General features: G+C 45.6%; 1 protein-coding gene across 2 annotated transcripts in view; it reads left to right on the top strand.

Moving 5' to 3' along the window:
- SHROOM4 (shroom family member 4) overlaps nucleotides 1–24,065 on the top strand; it is a 391,064-nt gene that overhangs the window by 76,074 nt on the left and 290,925 nt on the right. The window contains exon 1 of one of the 2 annotated variants that reach the window (XM_085630726.1): nucleotides 7,561–7,969. The exons of the other annotated variant lie outside the window; for it this stretch is intronic. The gene's annotated coding sequence lies outside the window, so the exon portion shown is untranslated. Of the gene's footprint in view, nucleotides 1–7,560; nucleotides 7,970–24,065 lie in introns of those variants that run through there. 2 annotated transcript variants of the gene reach the window in all.

The raw sequence follows: 24,065 nt of genomic DNA, 5'->3' as shown, positions 1-24,065 counted from the left end.
TGCATTAAATTCTATATAATCCGTGTAGTTGCTTCAAGTGGTTCCAGCGACACAGAGGGTGACATATTTGACCGCTACAAAGTTCTCCGGTTTACCAACCAGTTCCATGCGTGAGTCTCCATACCTGTAGTACTGAATTTATAATAAATTAAAAGGACTACAGGGACCAAGTTGCAAATATAAAACCTGGCATGGATTCAGCACCTATGCATGGAAGAGGGGGTCTGGAAAGCTCTGTTGCTGTTGAACTATCTCAATCGGTAAATTGCTAAAGTGCAGCATTTCTTGCACCGTGGGTCCTAAGCTCTCTCTCCAGACCAGCTGGCAACACCGCCCGGCCTTCCATCAAGCTGGTGCTACAGTCTGCACCCCATGGTTCTGGATTGCTGACACCCAGACTAGTTCGCTCCACGGCTCCTGATAATGCTCTCTCATATCAGGCTCCTGTAGAAATACTTTCTCTAGTTCCCAGAAGCCCCTGCAGCTGTTCTACGTTCCAACATTCTAGCTACGCTGCAGTAGTACTCCTTCCTTTTCTTCCGCCAGCATGCTTTCTTTTCAGGCCTCTTCAGCACTCCCTTCCCACGCTTTTGCGACTCTTATCTTCTTTCAGTCTACTCTTACTTCTAACTTACTTCGGGATGCCACAGCAGTTTCTTCCATAGGGTGCTTTTAGCATTCTCTACACCAGCAGTCATTGAGAATCTCCTTCTCTGTGCTCATTATAGCTGACAACTAACCCTGTGTTACAAACGTAAATTTCAGCCAGTACTATTTCTTTTTTTTAGCCAATATCACTAAGCATACAGTGACTTATAAAGTAAACTACAAGTCCCAGAATGGCTAGTACTGTTGCTTAAAATAGGATTCGCTCAAAGCTAGTCTTATCAATAAGCTAGCACCTATGCTTAGGGGACTTGGAGCACCCCCCTCCCCCTTTCTGGCTTCGGAGTATTTCCAATGGCAGAACTTCGCTGCCAAATACTCTGACCTCTGGGCCAGGTCATCAGTGTTTTGCGAGCTTGCGGCCTCTACAAACATTAGTACTTTAATGGCAGGATCACTGCAGCTGAACATCATGACGAGCAAATGTCGTTCGCTGCTAAAGTGAGAGCATGTGGAATTTACATCCAGATGTGTGTGCGTTAGAACAATAGTCAGTGACTGATTTACCCTAACAGTACACCGACAGAGGATGTTGTGGTTGCTGCTAATCAGCTGATACCCCAAATCTCTGTCATTGGGCGTAAGTCTCACCGGGGGCTAAACGCAAGGACTGCCCAGTAACATTTGGTAAATGGCCCTGGAAATGTGTGCATGCTCCCAGCGCCTAGAAAGGCTTGGTGGCGCTCGCGGAACTGAGTCCCTAACACTCTCGAGTTCCACATCTATGAGCAGGCTAACTCCTGAGCAGTCCCTCTGTATCGCTGACTTTAGTCGACTTTCACCACTAAACAAACATTCGGAATGCAATAGGTCTCGCATTTGCAAGAGTTTAAGCTATTAGCATTGTAAATGACAATGCCTTTTTTATTTATGTTTTAAAAACCAAAACAAATAAAAGGCATTGCAATTTACAATACCAATAGCTCAAATTCACGTAAATGCGAGACCTATTGCTTTGCAAATGCTTGTTTTCTATTACTGTTCCAAGTTGGCAGACACCACTTGGAGTAGTAATTAAAAAAATATATTGTTTACTTCTCTCTGACCCCCTTCCCGGTCAGCAGGGGGACACGACAGGTGTGCCCGTTGTAGCCTTTCCTCTTCCTCCTGTCCATGGAACCCTTACTGCGGCTCTATGTCAATCGGAGCAGATAGTAGGATGACCATGGACACTCTCTCTATGCGGACGATATTTTGCTCCCGCTCTCTGCCCTTATCACCTCCCTTCTGGCTCTCCTAGATATGATCTCTGCCTTTGTGGCGCTATCTGGAACTAAGATTAACTGGGGAAAGAGCTAGGCCCCGCCTCTTGCGAATGACAGCTGGGGCACTTATAGACGGCTACCAACTTTAATGGAAATCCTCAAGTACCTGTGTATCTACATCAACCAGGGCCTAGATCGTATGGTGGCGGACAACATAGAGCAGCTCTTGGAGAGGACAAGACTTGACTATGACAAGTGTTCACAACTCAACCTCTCGTTACGGGGCAGGGCACAGGCAGTAAAAATAGTGACACTCCTGAGGTTCACTTATGTACTCTAAATGCTCCCACTGCTAACAGCCCTTAAGACACTACGGCTAATAGACCGGGGAATTAAGACTTTTATATGGGGGAAGTCAAGACCTCACCTGGCCATGGGCAAACATAGCTCACGGGTCTTGCGGTGGTGTAGGACTTCTCTTTGTTGAACACTATTGCATGGACTTGCACCTGGCACAGTTAGCCTACATGCAACCTAATCTGCAAGATAAGGCTGACACATTCCTCCTCACATGGTCACCCGTCCGCACGGTGACGTACGATGGCTGACCGCCACACTGGCTGTGGCCCCATCTACCCAACTCCCATCACCCCTCCCCCACCTCTCTTCCCCCCCCCCCTGCCCCCCAATTGTGCCATTTAAACCATGCCACGGGCTTGACCTATGACTGGGGAGCAAAGCCCCCATGGCAGTACCCCCTCATTTCTTACATCCTACTTGTCCTTATCCCTTGTTGCCAAGCAAACTTGTGCTGTAACATGTGTGCATTATTTGTTCTCATTTGTGCAATCAGGTTATCAATGTGCGATGACAATTGTATTTTTTAACCACTTTGATAAATGACTAAATAAATGGAACAAAAAAAAAAATATATATATATATATATTTCTTTTCCCACAACAACTGCCTTCATGCAATGGTTCAGCCGCACTTTCCCCACGATTGCAACACTGGCGACACAGGTTAATCCGGGTACCAAATTTTCTTTTCTATTTCTGCATGCTGCAACACCTCACACAGGATGCCAACACGTTTCAGCTTACGCCTTCAACCAAGCAATATATATATTAGGTTTTTTTTTTTACATGCACAAAAGCGCGTTTTAGTAAAATGAATGAGCCTTATAGCAAATGACAACTGCCAGGCTTCCAATGAAAATAACAAAAATATTTTATTAGGTCTCGCTGAGTCAGCGCGCATGCGCTGCTCTGAGAGACTTTAGTAGGTGAGTTTTCAAAGTGCTGATGGCTGGCGACAAGCTTGCGTTCACGCGAGCGTGCACGCGCGAACCGCCAGCCTTCAGCACCATCTGTTTTTCCTCTTGCTTGCTCCCTGCCTCCGCCCCTCCCCCCGCCTTCTCGCTTACAAGCGTTCTGGATTAAATGTATCTTCCATCTGCCCCCGCTGCCTCAACGGGGTTTAGAGGCCAGAGGCAGGGGCCCCTCAGAAGTGCCGGGAACCCCCTCCCCTTCCAGCTGTAAAGTACTTTGTCTCTTGGCTTCCGTCCTAAATGTATAGGTGGTTGTTCTTTTACTTATCTGACTAACAAGGCTTGAAACAAGCTACTTCGCTTCCTGCGTAGAATTTCCATGGAAGAACTGTTTACAAAGCAGCTTAAGACCGGGCTTTATTGTCAGCAAGGATTTATGTGGGTTGACTTTTAGTGCTTGCTGCTAGCGCCTGAAAGTCTATTTTTGGTAGCTATGCGCTTTATAAGTATTATTGTATTGTAATGCATCAGAAAATCATGCTGTCCCAGGCCTCTGTAATTAAAACATTAACATACACACACATAACTGAATTTGTGGACCACTAGACAACATTTATGTGGTACAGTACCCAAGCTGGTGTGGATTTGTGGAGTTAGCAAAACTATACTACAATGGAATGTCTGTGGACATAGTCAGAATTTAAAACTGGCCTTGATAAAAAAAAATTGCACAAATATGCATTTTTGTATTCGTCAACTCCTTAACACTGAGCCTATGACTCCTGTGACCCCCACCTCATCTCCATAAAATCTGTTACCCAACCACTGTCCTAGATAGCTGGGGGCAGATTTTCTTCATGTTCTATCATTCAAGATTCCCGGGAAGGACTAGATAGGGTGATCACTACCCTTACAGATACAACCGTGTTGGTCCCAGCCTATAGTTTGACCGTTTGGAATGTGTGATTGTCCTAAGAAAGAAAGAAGGAATTTAGCTTTTATGAACACCGCTCTTTTATTAGCAAATCAAAGTATTGCTGTGCCCAGGACATCAGTTATTGCACCTGGGGCTGACTGAAAGCTTAAAGTCATCCGGTCATCCACTGCCAAATACGCAGCTCTGATTAAAATAGATTCACAGGCCATTGGTCAAGGCTTTAGATTCTTTCAGGAAAGTACCATTACATTCTCGATCGTTCAGGGCTCTTTCTTTCACTTTTGGACAAAAATTGATTTTGACAGATTGTTAGGGGTAAGCTGACCACTTCTAAATTATTTTGCTCAAGTGCTGTCTTCTTCCTGCCACAGAGGGCTCTTGACAAACATTAGACATATCAATACAATTGTAAACAACACAGTGGATAGTATTAACACAGGCCTAAGATGTTAAATGAAGTGATAAGTTATAACTGAGGAGAAAACTTCCCAAAAATATCAGTTGAGAAAACCTTGCAAGTTGTCTGATCTCAGTATTGGTCGAAAAAAACCAAATTAGCCTGTGAAGCAACTGCCAGTACATGGCTATCGAGATAAGGAAGCTGCTGGCTTCTTCGTGATAATATTCTACATTCAGGACTATTCATGAAGAATCTACAACGTAGAAGCATTTTTCAGTCCCACTGAAACTGATACTACTCCCAAATCCCTTTGTGAATAGCAAACCATCGTAAACATACACATAAGTGTAAGTTTACCTTTATGAATCTGGTCCTCTGTGTCAAAGGTTACAGCAAAAGTCCAATTAAATGTATACACTACGTAGCAGTGTTTCTTTACAACAGCAAACAAGCAGCACTTTATTCAATTAAACATAATTATTCATAAAAATGCACAGTTAAAAAAAGAAATCATTTACCATTAAAAGTGCATATTGGTTTGGCAGCGGACAGCATATTTTCAAAAATATCTCACAGTGGCACATATTGCTGGGTTTTGTCAATAGAAAGATAAGCACCGGTCTTCAGTCTGAGTTTGTGGGTTTTTAATACAGGTAATAAAGAACATTGAGTATATAAAGAATAACAAGCATTGGCATAGCCAATAGGTCTCGCCTTTGGGACCTTATAAGTGTTTAGCCATGCAACAGTTGATGTTGTTGCACCAAGGATATTGTGCTGCATAACTAAATACTTATAAGGTCCCAAAAGTTAGACCTATTGGCTATGCCAATGCTTGTTTTTAATTTACGTTGGGACAGGAGGAGTGGGAGAGCAACCAAGAAGAGGGTGGGGGGAGCAAGTGGGGGGAAAAGGACAACATGGGGGTTGGAGCAAAGAATAGTGGGCTGGGAACAAAGGAGTAATGGAGGAGCTTGAATTTGAGCCTAGGAGAGAAGAAAAGAGCAGAAAAAGCAGGAGTAGGCAAAATAACTGAGGACCTAAGGGTATGGGTGGGAGGGTGCAACACCGAGCGTGCCAGGGGTTGGGTATTTGAGGCTGGAAGTAGCACATGAAGAAGAGAGCAAGAAAACATGCACTCTCATTAAGTGGTATGAGAAAAAAGTAGTTTTTTGAATGTGATCAGTGGAAGGATACAAACCATCCAATCAAAATTATGGTGATGAGGCTATGCTCAATGGGAAAGACCAAGATGAGCATGGAAAGCCAATGACCAAGAAACAAGCAAATGAAAGCGTCAAAGTCAACCAATGGTAAGCAATGTACTGGCTCATGCCCGCTGTAAGTTTTTGGTATGGTCCACAAGAGGTCTTTCAACAACAGACAACTAAAAGCTATCTGTAGTTGAGACATAACAATTGATTCTGTATCTCTTTTGGTGCTTCCCGGACATTTCAAGCAGCGAACCACATTACAGTCCGAGCAACTGATGTCTCATACATGTCAACTCAGACTCCTGTGGCAGGTGCAACCCTCTTTTCAATGATGTTCATCCTCCTAAAGAGCAACATACCCCATAAGGTCACCCTCTTTCCAAACTTGCATCAGTCTCCAAAAATGGTTTTTCCTCCATGTGTTTTAATCATTTAGTGGATCGCCACCTTAGACATCTGACCTCACTCTCATTTGAGAGTTATCAGGTTGACCGGTATGATGTCTGCCTCTCCTTCCGGAAGCGCCTCCCCAGCTGCCGCACTGCCAGCTCCCATCTTTTCCCGGCTCCCTAAGCCAGCACCAGTGCCAGTTAGGGCAAGCAGCAGCACACACCCCTGTCTCTGATGACTGACCTTGAGCTTCGCACTCCAGCCATAGTCGGGCCACTGGAATTATGCAGCAGGGAGGGCAAATTATGTGGTAGGAAAATGCTAATTATGCTGCACATTTTGTGATCGTTTTACTTCATTATTTTGTCATTTTCAAGCGTGTTAACTCTGCATGAGCATTAGTTGTACCTCATTAGTACCAGTTTAACACCCAAATATAGCAATAAGCTACAGAACGCTTGCAAAGGGCCTTCCACGGCGCGAAAACACGTGTCGCTGCATTTTTACTTACTTTCAAACCATTTGAGCAAGGAACTATTTTTTTGTCGATAAAATCTTCAGATTATGAGGTAGATGATGGATTATGTGGCAAGTGCGGCAAATCTACATTCATGTGAAAAATCGCCAGGGCTGCACAATTGCATAACTCCAGGGGCCCTGATCATAGTATAGCCCCACCAAAAGCAGCCATCACCAACCTCACTCACAGGCGAGGGCAGTACCCCTCGCAACACAACTCTCCAGTGGTGCCATCTTGAATTCAGTGCCGCAAGGAGAGGAGGTGGTGGTGGCAGCTGCCAACACCATACTCTCCGAGTCTTCACATCCTCCTGTCATATTGGCTCCATTAGCACCGCTACATCAGCCCCATGGGAAAATGACTCTGTAGGCAGGCCCCAGGCCGCAAAGAAAGGGCACAGTGCCCATTCCATGGGTCACCAGGCCCTGCCCACGACTTTTCCCGGTGAAACCATAAAGTGTGGTGGTTCATTTCAAAACCTCATGTCACTGTATTGCAGTCGGTTTTGGGAACCATCTGACCATTTTTCGGCGGATGTGTGTGTTTTTTTCTGATTGTTGAGTAGTTCTGTCCCTGTTGGTCTAGGCTGCTACGGGGTGGGGGTGGGGTGCTTTTCATATCTATATAGTATGTCGAAAACACTCGCCCACAGAATTCCAGCTCCGGGTTGTGGGCCTGACTTGTCTACGCAGAAGACATTCCTTCTGGAACGTTTCCTGGTGCTCTCACACTGGGACATGATTGGCCATCCCTTAAAAGACTTGTTGTTCTGGCTGCAAGCCTCAATCTGCCTTCCTTTTCTGGTTTTCTGCCTCCTCTTTCCATCTCCCATCTCCTCGGACTGGCATTTTCCTTGCCTTTCGCGTGACTATTTTTGTCGGCTTTGTTCCCTTTCTCTACCCTCGCGCCTGCTCTCTCGGCGGCTGGCTGGCTCCCTAGATCGAAAGCTGCGATACAGAAGCTGCCTTGTGTGGCTTCGACACGCGCTGGCTTTCGGCCTGCGTCTGGCAGCGCCTGGAGCCCTGCAACAGGCTGGGCATTTAGGCCCCAGCCCATGGAGTGGCTGGCGAGCGAGCAAGGGCGGAGGAGGTGCCGAAGAATCGGCCACTGTCTGCGCGCCGCGGTCCTGACAGAAGCAGGCTGAAGCCAGCCGATGGTGCGGCTGGCTGCGGGCGCAGGGGACCCGTGCGGGAGCGCCCAGAGGGCGCCCACCTTCGTCACCAAGGCGCTACCACATCCTAAGATTAAGGACTTTGGTCTCTGCAGTGGATTCTGCTACCTTGTGATTGGAAAGGTGTTTACTCCTACTTTTGGGGGAGTAAAAACTTCGGGGGTGCAAACCGTGAAGTGCCCGTGAGAAGAAAGAGGTACTGTGGAATTTGGTATTCGTAAAAAGTTCTGTCCTAAAGTGCCCTTGTAGGGTCCTGCATGGTGTGTCCTGGTGGAGAGTGCTGTTGTGAGCGCGAGAGATGCCCAGCACGTGGTACATGTGTCTGTTGTGGACGCTTGTGCAATATTCTGTCTGGATGTTGTTGTGACTGGTATGTATGGCCCTAGGCTGCCCACTTATAGGACAGAGCTGTGCAGTGCTGGACGGATGCGCGTGCGTTGTTCTGTCTCACGCCCACGTGTTAAGAGTTTGTGCGTGTCCTTAATGCTCTGAGAGGGGAAAGCTGGCGACCAACGAAGGCGGTAAGTCGGCTGAGGAGGGGGGAGTGCGCCAGAATTCAGCATACACTCTTTTTTGTCAATAGGTGCTGCACTATTTTTCTTTCCTCCTAAATTATTAAATATTGTATTAATAAGCAATGGGACGTTTGTTTATATGTGATTGATCGTACTGGAAGCTTTGTTTTTTAAAAGGAAGCAGGGACTTTGAATGCCTGTCAGAGAATGCACAGTGTTTGGGGTGGTGAAGGAACCCTCCCAGTCCAAAGAAAAGCACGGGCTGGCTTGTATTCCAAATGGAATGGCTTCCTGTCTTGTGTGGTGGGCTTGTCTGCGGATCTAGGTGCAAGACTAAGGAAGTGATTGCCAGGTTCCATGTTTTAGGTGTAACTTGGGGACAACTTAATCTTTCTTGTCCTCTTCAGGTAATCAAAATCAATCTTAAAAATACATACAATAATACATTCGTAGATGGACTTTAGGTCAGGTCTATTCATTGATTTGTTTGTTCACCTGTCATTCATAGTTTTCTTCCGCCCACCACAGCACACAACATGGGGCAGTGGGTCAGCTCTCGTCTGTCATTGAGCCTCTTGCAATGGGAGTGATGGATTTTTGCCTGAGCGCATGTGCACATCTGCCTAAAAAGAGGTGCACTTAAGTACTAAGAGTGGTCTGCAAATACTTCGCCAGCACTTTTTTTTCTAGTATTTATAGATTATTCATTTTTTTTAGTCATCCATTTGTGTTTACACTTTGTTGTGGTTACAGTTATGCCAAGCCAACAGTAACCTTTTGAATCATATTTTCCTGTGACTAAAGAAGGTTTCTATACTTGGTCTAAGTACACCTGCCTGCCACGATTCAACTGCTCTGTTTCTTTAAAACTATACAGAAAGGTATGTTTTTATATAAAAACATGTTAATTGCACGCATATGGCTGCCACATTTATGCTGGACGTTTTTTTTTTTCCTCTTTTTATTTTTGTGGCATATTCTTGCAATAAAAATCCCAAAAATGCACATGTAACCACCTGCTAAATTGACAAGTCAGACCTATTGGCTTAATACTGTGATTATGCTGTCTCTATGCACTTCCATTTTTAGTGCATAGAGGATAGGTGACAGAAAGATAGTCAATTTGCCAGGATCACACAATTGTTGGTTGCACGAGAGACGCCGGGAATAAAACGTAAGCTCTTCTGTCCCTCTCCACAGCTACTTAATCACTAGGCCACATTGCTTCCCAGTTGGAGGCACTCAGTGCCCTCCGTCAGGGCACATTACCCATGGCGCACAGTTTAAAAAGAAGCACATTTCAACTAGATCTGGGCTTTCTCTGTGGCAAAAGCCCATGTTCACTCCATGTTCTCTCTGCATCATAGCTGAAACAGGACCAGGATAGAAACGAAGGCAGATAGAAAGAAATGCAACCTATTCAAGTATGGGCCAAGACTGCGGCATGTCCTCAGCCTCTCCATGAGTTCACAAGCGCCTCAAGAAATTGATGGAAACTGAAAATCTCAAGATCACTTTCTGAACTGACCTTTCAGGTTCTCAGGCACCTCAGCCGAGACCTCAGGCCTTAGACATCTGCCGTCCCTGATTGGACGCATTCTCCCCCTATGCCACTTTATTCTGATTGGATTCTGCTCCGGTGTCCCTGATTGGATGCATTCTCCCCCTATGCTACTTTATTCTGATTGGATTCTGCTCCTGTGTCCCTGATTGGACGCATTCTCCCCCTACGCCACTTTATTCTGATTGGATTCTGCTCCTGTGTCCCTGATTGGACGCATTCTCCCCCTACGCCACTTTATTCTGATTGGATTCTGCTCCTGTGTCCCTGATTGGACGCATTCTCCCCCTACGCCACTTTATTCTGATTGGATTCTGCTCCTGTGTCCCTGATTGGACGCATTCTCCCCCTACGCCACTTTATTCTGATTGGATTCTGCTCCTGTGTCCCTGATTGGATGCATTCTCCCCCTACGCCACTTTATGCTGATTGGATTCTGCTCCTGTGTCCTTGGCTCTCTGAAGTCTCTGAAAGTGTACACACAGCGCTTTATAAAACTCTTGCAGAATACCAGTGGCTATTCCTTTTAATAACGGAATTTCATCTGTCGCCTTTTTGTTATTCCTGGGTTTGTGGTGAACATCTGAGTCACAGAATCACTTGTTCAAGCTTTTCATGCAGTTTTCTTTGCCTGAGCATCTGTTCGCTTCTAGATCCTCTGATGTCCTCACAAAACAAATTCTTGTGGTTTGGATTTTAGTAAAAAACGAGTCAAGCTGGGCTAACTTTGGAATCTCTTGTCTGAGGCTTGTTCAGCAGCTAAAAGAAAAATGTTGTTTATTTAGATGTTTTGTGAGGTTCTGGTTGTCTTCTTGCCATTACTTCATCGTGCTAATATGCGCTCACAGCTGTTTACAGGTATCTTATCATGAGGGTGACTGTAGGCCAAGCCTGGTTTTTAATCCACCTGCACTAGGCATGCTGGGATTTGTAGGCCCAAATATAGGACGCATATTTATCATTGGAAAAGTGGAACTACAAGTCCATGCATACCTAGTGCTGTTGGCTGAAAAATCTTTAATTTATTATGAGTTTTATAAAGCTGCACACAGTTCCTTCTGGCCACAGCAAATAGTTGTGGAAAACTCGTGATCCGAAATTGCAAAAAAGGGACATGGAAATGTCTGGTGTAGCCGAAAGAAAGGTGATCGGTTACAAATAAATTCGTCTGGAGCCAGTTGGTAGCATTTGAGGTTTGAACATATACAATTCTGCCGCATGGCTCCCAGTAACATTATTTTATACATCACAAAACAAAAGGAACCAGTCTGCTTCCTTTTGCAGGTTGTTGAGCTGAAGTTTGAAGACTGTAGCGCATTGGCAGGACCCCTTGATCCTAGAACCTCGTGTTAGTCCCTCAGCCCTCTTGCTGCTGATTCACTCTCATATGTGCCCTCTCTTGCCTCCTCGCCCACAGCCTTACCCCTGTCTACACACTCTTACCCATTACCAGCACTCACTCCCACTGTATCGAGAGTCACTCATTCCTCTCAAGCGATCTACTCTTTCTCAATCTAAGCTCTGTCTCTCTCTCTCTCTCTCTCTCTCGGGTGCCCCGCCCAATCTCACTCCCATACCCACACCGTCCATCCACTTTCACTCCCCAGATCCACTGTCACACCCTTTCACTCCCCCACCCCCCATACCTCTCACCGTTTGTGAAATCAAATGATAATTCAGCCATTTTTCTGCAGATAAAACCAAATCGCCCAACAAGGAGATACAGCCTGCCCCTCTTGGTGGCAGGAAGGGTCCATCCTTTCTACTTTTCTTCGTTTGTGAAGATTTATTATATTGACGCAATGCTTTGCAGCACCCAGTTGATTTCTTCAGAGCACTACAAGAGTATTTATTTCACACATTTAGACTGAAATGTAAGATTGCTGAAGTCATATGAGCTATGTGCAAACCCAGAGTTTTCACAACAGTCTCGAGCCTCGGAAACCCAGAGAGGGTGGCGAAGAGTCCGTTTGTGGCCAAGTCTGCTTAAAATATGACTGACTGACTCTTCCCCCGGCCTATCGGCTCTTCAGTCTGCCTCTACAAGAATACTTTTTACTTAAATACAGTGTAACATAAGTGGTCCCTCGTCTTAGCATTCATAGAGCCAGTTAATCACAGCATGTTAGCACAATACATTTTGGTTTAGCAAAATTTGCTATTTACAGAAAACGGAAATCGGGGTGATGAAGTGCAAGATGTTCTTCACTTTATCTTCTTCATGTGTTCTGAATAGAAAAAAAGCAGTATGTTTCACACAAAACCTCCCCTTGTTTTTAGTTCTTTCCTATCCGACCATGCAAGCTGTGTAGTTGCGAACGAGCTATTGTGAACTTGTAGTCAGCTTAGAGCCTGCCCGTTGCTTACCATTGGTTGGTTTTATTGTCAATCTCAGCTTGCTTTTTACTCATTGCCTTGGTTAAGCAAATTTAGAAACACATTGAACTTGGCTAAGCATTCCATGTAAATGCATGTGTTTTCCACCTGTCTACCCTATGTACATCTTTTCTCCCTCCGCCATGCTGTGTCGATGGCGCTCACATGTGTGCTTCTCCCCCGCAACACTCCGTGTTGTGTACACCCTTGCATGCTTCTGACCACCAAGTCGCTTTCTCGTTTGAGTGCTTTTGCCCCAAGTGCAGCTTTTCCCTTCCCCAGTGCACCCCTCCCCATACACTGCTTCCCTTCCTACTCTCCTGCTTTCTGTTGCTGATCCCTCCTACACCACAGTCCATTTTTCTTTAATTTTTTTTTTGTAGAGGACCAATTTGGTGCTACCCCATCCACCTTAAAAGCTCTTTAATGCCACTTTGAATTCTTTTTTTTTTTTTTTTAGTTTACCGATCCATCCTGGCTTGCTGAATTTTAAAAAATGGCACCGCATCATTATAGGTGTGCAACCGCAATAGACCATGCACACGCTTACAAAATGACTCGGATGCATCATCTTGCTTTTTTTTCCTCTTGCTTTTTGCCATGCTGCACAGCATCTTGCCAATGCTGTCTAATACGACCAAAAGACATTGGCAAAGCCAATAGGTCCCAAAGATGCTTGCTTTCCTATTGGATGGATATTATTAAATCTGTGAATACGCATATGCTGCAACCTGCAGAAACCATCTGCAACTGGTCTACTGGAATTTTCACTATCCTTCCTACGCCCTTTTACCAACTCCCCTGCCTCCCTAGTCGGTTTCCCATCCACCTGAAATTCTGCTGCCTATATGTGTGGAACTGTTGAGAAGTAAATATAACTGTTTTTATACCAAGATCAGAGGGTGCGCAGCGCAGATATATGACTGCTTGAACTTCAAAAGGTTATTTCCACTGTGCAGTTACCAGGGAGTGTAGGAACAATACTCCTTCCCTTAATAATTCTCCGCTCTGGTGACGTGGATGAGGTGACTCCATGAAGCGCCGGATGGCGGCGTGTAATGGAAAGGTCTCTGCATATGTTTTCCGAACCTGTGAATTTATGACCAGACCCCAACACCAATAAACCACTTATTTTTAGAGCACACTTCATTTTTTTGGGGGTTGGATGTGAAAAGGTCTGTTGGAAACTTTGAGATATGGAGACTTTGCAGTAAATGGAAACCGTGACCAGGAGCGGTGAGTTGTTGGCCTAACATATCCCAGAAGCCTGAGGTGTGTTCTGATTGGTCATAGATGGGAGTGAGAAGGGTGGGGCTCCATCATTCCCATAATCCCTCAGGGTCACTATTCACCTGCAAGGAAAGTGAGTTTCCAAATTGCCACATCTGTGCTACACACCCTATGAAGCAATAGTTTACTGAATGTATCGGTTAATGGCTTCAAGAATTTTCTCGTGAGGTTAACCTCGGAGTAGTTACTTTTGGAGTCAGATTTTGATTGGTTTTCACTAACACCGGAGTGTTAACTCCATGTATTTCCGATATTAATTTCTTTCTTTTTCTGTAGTAACGTTGTGTGTGGTGCAAGGTAAGTTCATGGCGTGTGTTGTATGAGGTGACACATGCGTTACGGTGAGGTTATCCAGGCCGTGTGGAGAGATATGAAGGGCAGTGGTGCAGTGCGTTGTGGTGAGTGGGTGATGTGTGCAGTGCTATTCAGTTTGATGGTGTGGTGGTATGTTTTGCGTTGTATGACGTCATATAATACAGTGTGGTGATACCGGTGTTCACTGTAAGACTGGTGAGAATAAAAAGAAATGACTGCGGGAGTGGGGGCCTTGTTTGTCTAAGCGGATGGGTGTCATGCAATAGGTATGATGTGGTGTGTGTTTGAGTTTACACAGTCCTAGGCTGGGTGGTGTTCTGATCGTCTGAGACCATGAATATGGCTAGTTGCAGCATCAATCAATCAGCATTTGTAAAGCGCAGCACTGTTACCCGGGAGAGTATCTGGGCGCCGTGTCTCTGTCGAAGAGCCAGGTCTTGAGTCTCTTTCTGAAGTCCGCCAGTGAGGGCGCCCTCCTGAGCGAGCTGGAGGAGGAGGCCGTTCCAAGTCTTGGCTGCGATGTAGGAGAAGGGGCGGCCGCGGTGGATGCAGCCAGGGAGTGCGAGGGCGAGCGAAGAGGAGCGTAGGTGTCTTGCGGGTTGGTGAAAGTTCACGGTATCTTCGTACCTGCCCAGTCTGCCTGCCCTTGCTTGTCCTGTTTCTAATTGTTAGTTTCTTTGCCCATCATATTCAACTGAGGTGTCATTCCATGCGGCATGGAAAGAGTTTCACCATTCACAGTTACCAAATGCATGCATGTACCAAATGCATATATAGGGGCTGATTCACACAGGGCTTCCACACTCGTGGCGGGGGCCGTGCAATGCGTAACGCAGTACGGAGGTTCCGCCACGAGTGCGGAGGCCCTTTGTGAATCGGGCCCGTGATATTCACTGATAAAACAACAGTTAAAAACTGATCTATGGTTCTTACTCCAATGTAGCAAACCTGATATTTTCTAGTTTTAGTTAACAGCCATACTACACACGTTCTAACTGGTGCTCTCCGCCATGTTTTTCTTCTGGTAACTGTTTTGTGTTACTGTGGAATTGTCAAATTGGCGTTTTGAGCATGATGGACAATGTAAGTTACGATGTGTTGTGCACTCTTTGTTAGACGTAACTGGTGAATTTCAGTGGCTCGTCGCATTTGACCCAGAACCATAACTCAGTTTTCAACTCCGATTTTATTCAGTGAATGGCAGTCTTTATTTATGCACTTAATTTCCACCCCCAGCTGTGCTTAGCATTGTAGAGGCTTGGCGCGGAGCCTGGTCTAAACCTTGGCTCTTCACCCAACCTGCTGTGGGTACACAACGCCTGCTGCATGCAGTCTTTGGCTGTGCATTGCAGCGGTGGCCTGGTTCCCTCCACCCAACCCTCCACCGGCGTGAAACCCCGCTGTGCAAGCCCTTCGACCATGCACTGCGCCCAAACTGCTCTGGGTGCACGATGCCCTTTTTGCCCGGCCCTCTGCCTACGCTTCACCTTGTAGCTTGTTTCCCGATCGCGAGTTATGGACACTTATTCATGAACTGCTGTACTAAAACTGGCAACGTGGTTCTGGAAGCCATTTTATGTGCCCATGACTAGTGAGTTACCAATGACTTATGATCCCACAATACCAAATGCATTTTTTAAAAAAATATATGCAAATGGGGCCACCACTGTGGCCAGGGAGTCAGGTTGTCACTACCCTGCCCGATAATATGGCAGTTTGTTTGCTGATTCACTCTAGGATGTGCCCCAATTCCTGAAATGGCTGCTGCAAAAGAAAATTTTCTCTCGCGGCAGCCAATCCGATCACTCGCATGAGGGAGGAGATGGAGGCACGACAAGATGAATTGCAAGCTGGGGTTGGTTATCCAGAAAGCTACATGAATGATAATAATAATAATACAATCTTTATTCTGCATATAAAAAATACCATAAAAGATACAATGTATATAAAATGAAAAAGGTTACAAGTACAGACATTATAAGAAAGTTCAGCATGTTGAATTCTACAGAGCACGGCTTCAGCAGATAAATAAGAAGTTTTCTCATCTTCTATTTCATGTCCCTCAGTCATCTAGTTCATCTTCGAACCGGATTCAGGCCTATGGCACGCCGTAGGTAAAAGTTAGTACAATTTAAAACCGTATTAAGATGTGGGAAGCGGGAGTTCTATGGGCTTCCGCCGCCCCTTGTGATCCTTAATCTAAATGCAGCCCTTAAAAAGTTAATAATACAAAAAAGTGTAAAAGCATCTGATGCCAATTTTAAAAATAACAATGCCACACGCGCCTGTCTAAATCTGTTTTTCTTTAGGAGGCCCTTCAAAAAAAGGCTTCTGGGGTGTGAATAAAATGGGCACAGTAAAACTAAATGAAGGGTATCCTGTGGAGACCTATTGTCGCAGCCACAGGGCCCCTTCATTTCTATGGGCCCTGTAAACCCTGCCGGTACCGCTAGTACATGGTGCAAAAGGTTTTAACCTAAACCAGGTCATTAACAAGCATTTACAATGCAATAGGTCTCGCAATTGCGAGATTTTAAACTATTGGCATTGTAAATGGCAACACCTTTTATAATATTAAAAGACATTGTCATTTACAATACCAATAGGTTAAACCTCGGCAAAAGCAAGACCTATTGTATTGTTGAGTGCGGTGTCCCTAAAGACAGCATGCACATTTATTTAAAAAAAAAAAGTGAAAGAACGTCACCATTGTGCTTGAGTGCTGTGGGGATAGGAGGCAGCCACTTTTAAAGAAGAGCGGCATAGCGCTCTATCCAAAAAGCGGCCGCCATTGTCCTGTGTGGACGTGCTGCAAATACAAACAAGTTTAAAAAACGAAATGGCAGCGCAGTGCGCGTAGTCACACCAGCAGTCACACACCAGGCTGGAAGTCACAGCCCTTTAGTCCCCTATCCCCTGCGCGTCAGTGGCAGCACCTGGTTTAAATGGTGGGGAGTGGTAAAACACCCGCCTCCTCCACGCCCCAAAACACGTCACTAGCCAGGGTGGGTCTTTGTTCCGATCTCTGCTCTCCACTCAATCGGCATCAGTCGCGGTGGACCGGGGTGGGGATCGGAAGTGCAGAGTGCAAAGAAGTTTGAAATTACAGGTAAAAGTGGATTAAAATCTTTCCTAACAAGTTTAAAAAACGAAATAGCAGCGCAGTGCGAGTAGTCACACCAGCAGTCACACACCAGGCTGGAAGACACAGCCCTTTAGTCCCCTCTCCGCTGCGCGTCAGTGGCAGCATCTGGTTTAAATGTGGGGAGCGGTAAAACACCCGCCTCCTCCACGCCCCAAAATCCGTCACTAGCGAGGGTGGGTCTTTGTTCTGGTCTCCGCCCTCCAGTCAATCGGCAACAGCCACGGTGGACCGGGGTCGGGACCGGAAGTGCAATGTGCAAAGAAGTGCGAAATTACAGGTTAAAGTGGATCAAAAGCTTCCCTAACAAGTTTAAACAAGATTACCTCCCCCAGATCACTAGGTGTTCTTTCTTGTCGGCAATGACGACCACCATAGCACTGTCCGTTCGCAGGTATCCTGTTCTTTTAATTTGTGGGCGGAAGGTCGGGTGTTTTAAAACCGTGCGAAATAAATTAAAAATTCTGCTCAAAAGACGACCCCGCTACCTCATGCATAGGGAAAGAAAGGGGTCATGTAGACATGACCCCTTTCTTTCCCTATGCATGAGGTAGCGGGAGAGACAACAGAGATCTGCTACAGCAGAGGTACGGCGGCATAGAAACATTGACGTGCAGTTGATTTTTATCCCGACCTCTTCTCATGCACACGACTTACTTCATCAAGTATCCTGGCCTCGAAGATTTACTTGGTGTCCTGTAGCTCCCGGCATGCATGCCAGTAATGTGAGGAAGTCGGTGTTTTAAAGGAAAAACGTGTTCAGGTGGTTCTAATCTGTGATCAGCCCTGCGGAGCGTGGCGCGCGTGCGCGCTTGGGGGCGGGGGAGCAAACCCTTTGAAGTGCTCCCAAAAAGCGGAGTGCATGGCGGCACCAAGCGCGGGATTGTGCGCGTGCTAGCAATGCAATCCGCTTTTTTGGGAGCACTTTTAAAAGCTCCTATAGTCTTGCTTTGCGATCGCTTACGCGATAGCAAGGCGAGACCTAAAAATCTATTGTGAGCACTGCTTATACAGGACAGATATAATTTAATGCCCTCGGTAGACTTAACTACTAGATGTTCTCTCACCGATGGCTTAACAAACTGTCTGTCCTCACGGAGTGTCAAAGAATACTTAAAAAACCGATCCTTGACCAGGTCCTGCGTACTCGTACTAGAAGGATTGGAGAATAAATCTGCACACCCCATTCTCTCAAAGGATCCTTCACATATCTTAGCCAAGGGATTTTGAGCCCGTGGTCGAGGGAAAGACAGTCTTGTATAACCAACCTACTTAATGCCGCCTCCTCATTTGCCCAGATCTTTGCCCAACAGGCTAGAGGTTTGACTGCCGTCATGTCAGTGATATATCGGACACCCAGCTCTTCATGAATAATATGCGCTGGCGTACTCTGGGGGACTTTCAACAGGCGCCTAAGATACATGTTCTCTTCAACTTGTAGTTTGTTAGCCTCAATAAATCCCCGCACCTCACTTCCATATAGCACTTTAGCACAGCACATAGAGCTATATAATTTTAGAATCTGCTCTGGGGTCTAACGTCCTAGCCTGTGTGCAAAATTCGATATTGATCCAGTACACCTAGTCATAACTCGGCACTTCTCTAATAAATATTTAAAATGTAATCGAACATCAAATTAAATCCCCAGATATGAATGGCTACATGAAGGAGTTACTTGAAGATTGTAGGCGCATGGGTGTTTGATCTTTTTAACGTGTTTGGATGCCTTGTGTCTGTGGACTTGCACTGTACAAAAGCCTGTCCTATTGGCTTTGTTAATACTTGTTAGGCTTGAGTGAGTCAGGCATGTAAACTGGACCGAAGGGTCGGTACTGATTCTGTATAGTCATAAAAGCCAACTGTGGTATCTTCATTTCTATGCCATCCATTCTCCCCTGGGTGTTCTGTCCCCTGCTGCTCAGCCAGAGTGACTGTGGTGTAATTAGAAAGCTGAGGTGTGCCTGTTGAGGCAATGTTAGTTGGAATGCGTGGGCTGAGCAGCGAGGATGCTGAGCAGCGAGGATGCTGAGCAGCGAGGATGCTGCTTCCGGTGGAGCTTCTTTACTTCCATCTTCACCTGTCACCTGAGACTACTATCTTAAGAATAAACCTTATCCTGTTGAGCATTTTTGCCTTGTAAGGCAGATAGTGGTTGTTACTGTAATAATGGTAGGACAAGCAGCCTAAATCCGCCTTCTAGTCGCTGCCATACTGCAGGACTTGAGAAGCCACAATGGAGCTATCGACTCCTTGGACTTAAATGCCCCTTTCTTGGGCATGTTTAACAAGTAGCAGAAGTCTGCATCGGACAATGCTTTATGAACAGATCTGTGGGCACGGGGACCCATGAAATTCTATTTGGAGGAAGAAGGCAGCAGAAGAAGGGATAGAACAAGTGTCTGCGTGTGCCACAATGAAGAGAGGCATTTGAGAGAGGCTGGGTAGACGTGCCAGCTTCCTGCCCTGGCAACCCAATCAGGCAAGCATTCAGAGGCTGTCTGCCTGAAACAAAGCTGTGCCAGTGTGCTGCCACTTGAGATGAACGACTTTATTTCAGAATATGATGTATAAATAAATCCTGAATTTTCATTGCATATTTTTATATTCATCAAAAATTGGTCTTACATATAAGTCTTTTTGTTTTACTAGAAGAGAAGCAAGTTTCCACTACTTGATTTTCTGTATTGTAGAGCGTGACCTGAATCCCAGGAACACATGAAAAACCATCCCTTTTGATTCACTTTTTGAGAACTTTGTTAAGCCGAAAGAAACACAGCGATGGATAAAGTGGATGATGTGATCTTAGCTTATATTTCCTAACTGGTGAAAAAAGTTGAAAATGTTATATAGGAATAAACAAAATAGGAATTTTCTGCTTTCTTGCTCTCCGGGAAGGGTTTCTAATTTGTTGTGATTATTGCTACAGTAAAGTGCATTGGTTAATGTAACCTGAATTGTCGGTAAACATCCTTTACAACGCAGGGCTTTACACTGCAACTCATTACAGTGCATTCCCCAAAGTAACGCCCCGGTGGAGTTAGAATAGTAAATTGCGTTGTAAAGCCCTGCGTTGTAAAAGATTTTGCAGAGTAAAAAATGCGGGGTAATGGCACGCGCTGTAAAAGCGTGTGGGGTAAAGTGTCCTATTCCTTCAATCTTCTCTAAGTTGAACTTGAGGCAGCTGTCCTTCATCTGGGGGGCGACAGCCTTCATCCCATCATGGAACTTGTTCTTGATGACTTTTGAACATTCAGTGCTGTTGTAACCAAATGTAATGGCACATTATTGATCTTGGGTGGATTAAAGGCTGAGTCATACCTGCTGGTAATTAGACCTGACCTTTCCAGATGTCTGTAGTGGGTGCTGAAGACAAGGAGGATAGTTAAGTATGATGTCATCACTATAGAGCTACGGTTCATCTTTATTGTATCAGGTTCTTTGCAGTGTTACGGCTTTTAACGAGGTGCGAGTTGAGTGTGACCAGAGGTCGGTGGACAGTGTCCAATGGATCAGCCAAGACATCTCTTCCAGATGGTTGTTCTGTTTTCAGGTTAAAATCTACCAGACATCACAGCTGTTTGGTCGCTAAAGAGTTTGCGTTCTGAAAACTGACCCAAGAATGCATTTCGCCCATTGGCTTAACATTGTCCATCCTGTGGAGCATAGCCTGTTTACTGTATTGCTCCATGAGTGCCCCCTTTCTGTAAACATGCCTTTAGATTGTGTTCTTATCTTGTCAGATTTGCTGTACATTCACAGAAAGTGGTCAAATATCAGGCTCTGTCTTCTGCGGGAGTTTGGTGTTTGCTTTTCTTTCTCAGGCTTCAAAATAAGAAAATGTATATGACAATTTGGGGGTGTGAAAAGATAGGCTTTTTTCTAGCACACAACAAAATTTAAATGTCTGTAAATAACTGTCAAATATTTCAGAATATATCAGAATGAGGAAAGCACAAATAAAGCACTTTTTTTTATAATTCGGAAGTGTGCTGGAAACAAATATTTTAATGCAATCAAAACAAATCAATACACTAGGTGATGCCATTTCCACACATTATTGTTTGTGCGTTTTATAGTTTTATCAGTAAAACTTATATCTGTGCAAATGTAGTGTTCATGTCAATTGAAAATGTGTTGCCTGTAATGGCAATGCACTACTACTCTATGCATGCCCCACTCTGCGCTACTCCACTCTACAACCCTGTACTGTACTCTACACCCCTCTACTTTGACATTCTAGTCCACTAAACTCTCCACCACCCTACGCCACACCACACCACTCTACTCTGTGCCACTCTACTCCATGGCATTATACGCCACTCTACTCCACCTCGTACCACTCCACTCTACTTCACATCAATCCACTACCCGACACTTCACAGCACACTACTCTACGACACTCTACAACACTCCAATCTACAACATTCTACTCGGCTCTACGCCACTTTACTTTAGGACACTCAACTCCACTCTATGCCGCTCCACGCTACACCACTGTAGGTCACTCTACTCTACTCCACTTCACGATATTCCACTCCCCGACACTTCACTCCATCTTACTCCAATCCATGACACTCTACTCCACGCCACTCTACGACACTCTATGACTCTCTATTCTACATCACTCTGTGCCACTCCATTCTATGCCACTTCACTTTAGGCTGCTCCACTCTCTATACAACCCCACTCTACGCCACGCCACTCTACCACACTCTGCTCTACAACATTCTACTCCATGCCACTCTAAGCCACTCCACTCAATGCCAGTCTACGCCACTCTACTTACTATTCGCCACTATAAGACACTTCACTCCAGGCCACTCTACTCCTCTCTACAACAATTCACTCCATGACATTCTGCAACACTCCATGCCACTCTCCTTCACTCCACTCTACTACAGTAAGCAAATGTGCGACACTTTGCCTCTGTACAACACTCTATGACACTCCACTCTACTACACGCCTTAGCCAGTTCACTGTATTCTATGCTACTCGGCAGCACTCTATGCCACTTCATGCTAGGCCTCTCTATTCCTCTCTACGCCTCTCCACTCTGCACCACTCTAGGCCACTGTTCTCCACTCTGTGACGCTCCACTCTGTGACGCTCCACTCTGTGACGCTCCACTCTGTGACGCTCCACTCTGTGACGCTCCACTCTGTGACGCTCCACTCTGTGACGCTCCACTCTGTGACGCTCCACTCTTCGACGCTCCACTCTTCGACGCTCCACTCTTCGACGCTCCACTCTTCGACACTCCACTCTATCCCACTCTACATCACTCTATTCCATGCCACTCTACTCCCCACTGCTTAACGACACTGTACGCCAGTCTACACCACTCCAATCTATGCCACTTCACTCTACGCTACTGTACTCTATCCCACTCCATGCTATGGTACTCCAAGCTAAGCCACTTCATGCCACTCCACTCTTAGACATTTTACTCCACGCCACTCTACTCTACACCTGTCTTTGCCATTCTACTCTACGACACTCTACGATATTCCACTCTGCAATACTCTATGACACATCACTCTAGGCCATTCTACTCCTCTCTACAACACTCCACTCTATGGCACTTCACTGTATGACATTCCACTCTAGGACTCTCTACGCCACTCCAATCTAGTACTCTCTTTGCCACTCCAATCTAGGACTCTCTACGCCACTCCACTGTAGGACTCTCTACGCCACTCCACTCTACGACACTCCATGCCACTTCACTCTAGGCCACTGTACTCCTCTCTACAGCACTCCAATCTATGACACTCCACTCTCTATGTCACTCTACGTCACTCCACTCTAGGCCACTCTGCTCCTCTCTACAGCACTCCTCTATGACACTTCACTGTATGACATTCCACTCTAGGACTCTCTACGCCACTCCACGGCACTCCACTCTACGACACTCCATGCCACTCTGCGACACTCCACTCTACGACACTCCATGCCACTTCACTCTAGGCCACCCTACTCCTCTCTATGACCATCCAGTCTACACCACTCTACAAACCTCCCGTTCATTCTATGCCACAACACTCCACAACCCTCCACACCACTCTACGCCTCTCCACAACACTCTGTCACTCTCCACTTCACTCCCCTCCACGCCACTCTCCTCTCCGTCACTAACTTTTAGCCATGCTGTATTGCAGCCATGTATGGCAAAAAAAACACATTGGCAAAGCCAATAGCCCTTGCATAGGCAAGACCTACTGGCTTTAACAATGCCGGTTTCCCTTGTGCTTCTGAAAGCTGTTTGGGGTACACCTCTCAGCAGGCACAGAGGCCCTGTGGCTTTAGCTCAGAAGCATTAGACAGTTATGGTGAGATCGAAAATGAGCTGTGGCACTGAGTCCAGCTCAAAAGACCTCCTGGCATTTAGTTCTGCTTCTGCACAAGCCATGCTGTTTGGCTGTGGCCCTAATGGGGCTAGTTTGAGGACATTTTAAGGTCAATGACTGGTATGATTGTTCCTTTCTCCCTGTGGTGGGTATGGTAGACCACAATATTGAGGTCGCATAGAACCGACGATCAGTCTTTGCATGCAATGCCCTCAGGGTCTTTTTTCAAAAAGTTGTAAAGATGTAGCTGTCACGACTATCTACCAGTAGCAGAATTATCCACAGCATGGACTTCTATTACAGACATCCTGCTGCAAACCCTGTGCTACAGGTAAGGGACATTTTCACATCCTTAGAATTAGCTACTGGGTTTTGTATAGTTGCAGAAGTGAGATTACTGATAGTAAGATCCGCATATATCACGCCTGAAGATCATTACGGCCCTTTGCGATATAGTTACACACACTGGTGCATCTCAGACCTTTCCATAGGCACTTTTTGCGGGGTGCAGAGCCTAAAAATGAACTTTGTAGATGTGGGTCCACTTTAAATGGAAATGAATCGTGTAAGTGTCCACCCATTAAAGTAACGTTTTCCACCAACTAACTACTAGTACCACAATGGATGTAATGAGACCTATTATTAGTTATATTTGTAGAAAGGAAGTCGTTTTAAAACCAGTATTAAAGCACAGCACGTTACTTTGATAACTGTTATGTTTCCCAGTTGTCCCTTCCATTATAAA

Source organism: Triturus cristatus, chromosome 10, assembly GCF_964204655.1.
Source record: "Triturus cristatus chromosome 10, aTriCri1.1, whole genome shotgun sequence".
Lineage (NCBI taxonomy): Eukaryota > Metazoa > Chordata > Amphibia > Caudata > Salamandridae > Triturus > Triturus cristatus.
This window is presented reverse-complemented; position numbering and strand designations above follow the sequence as displayed.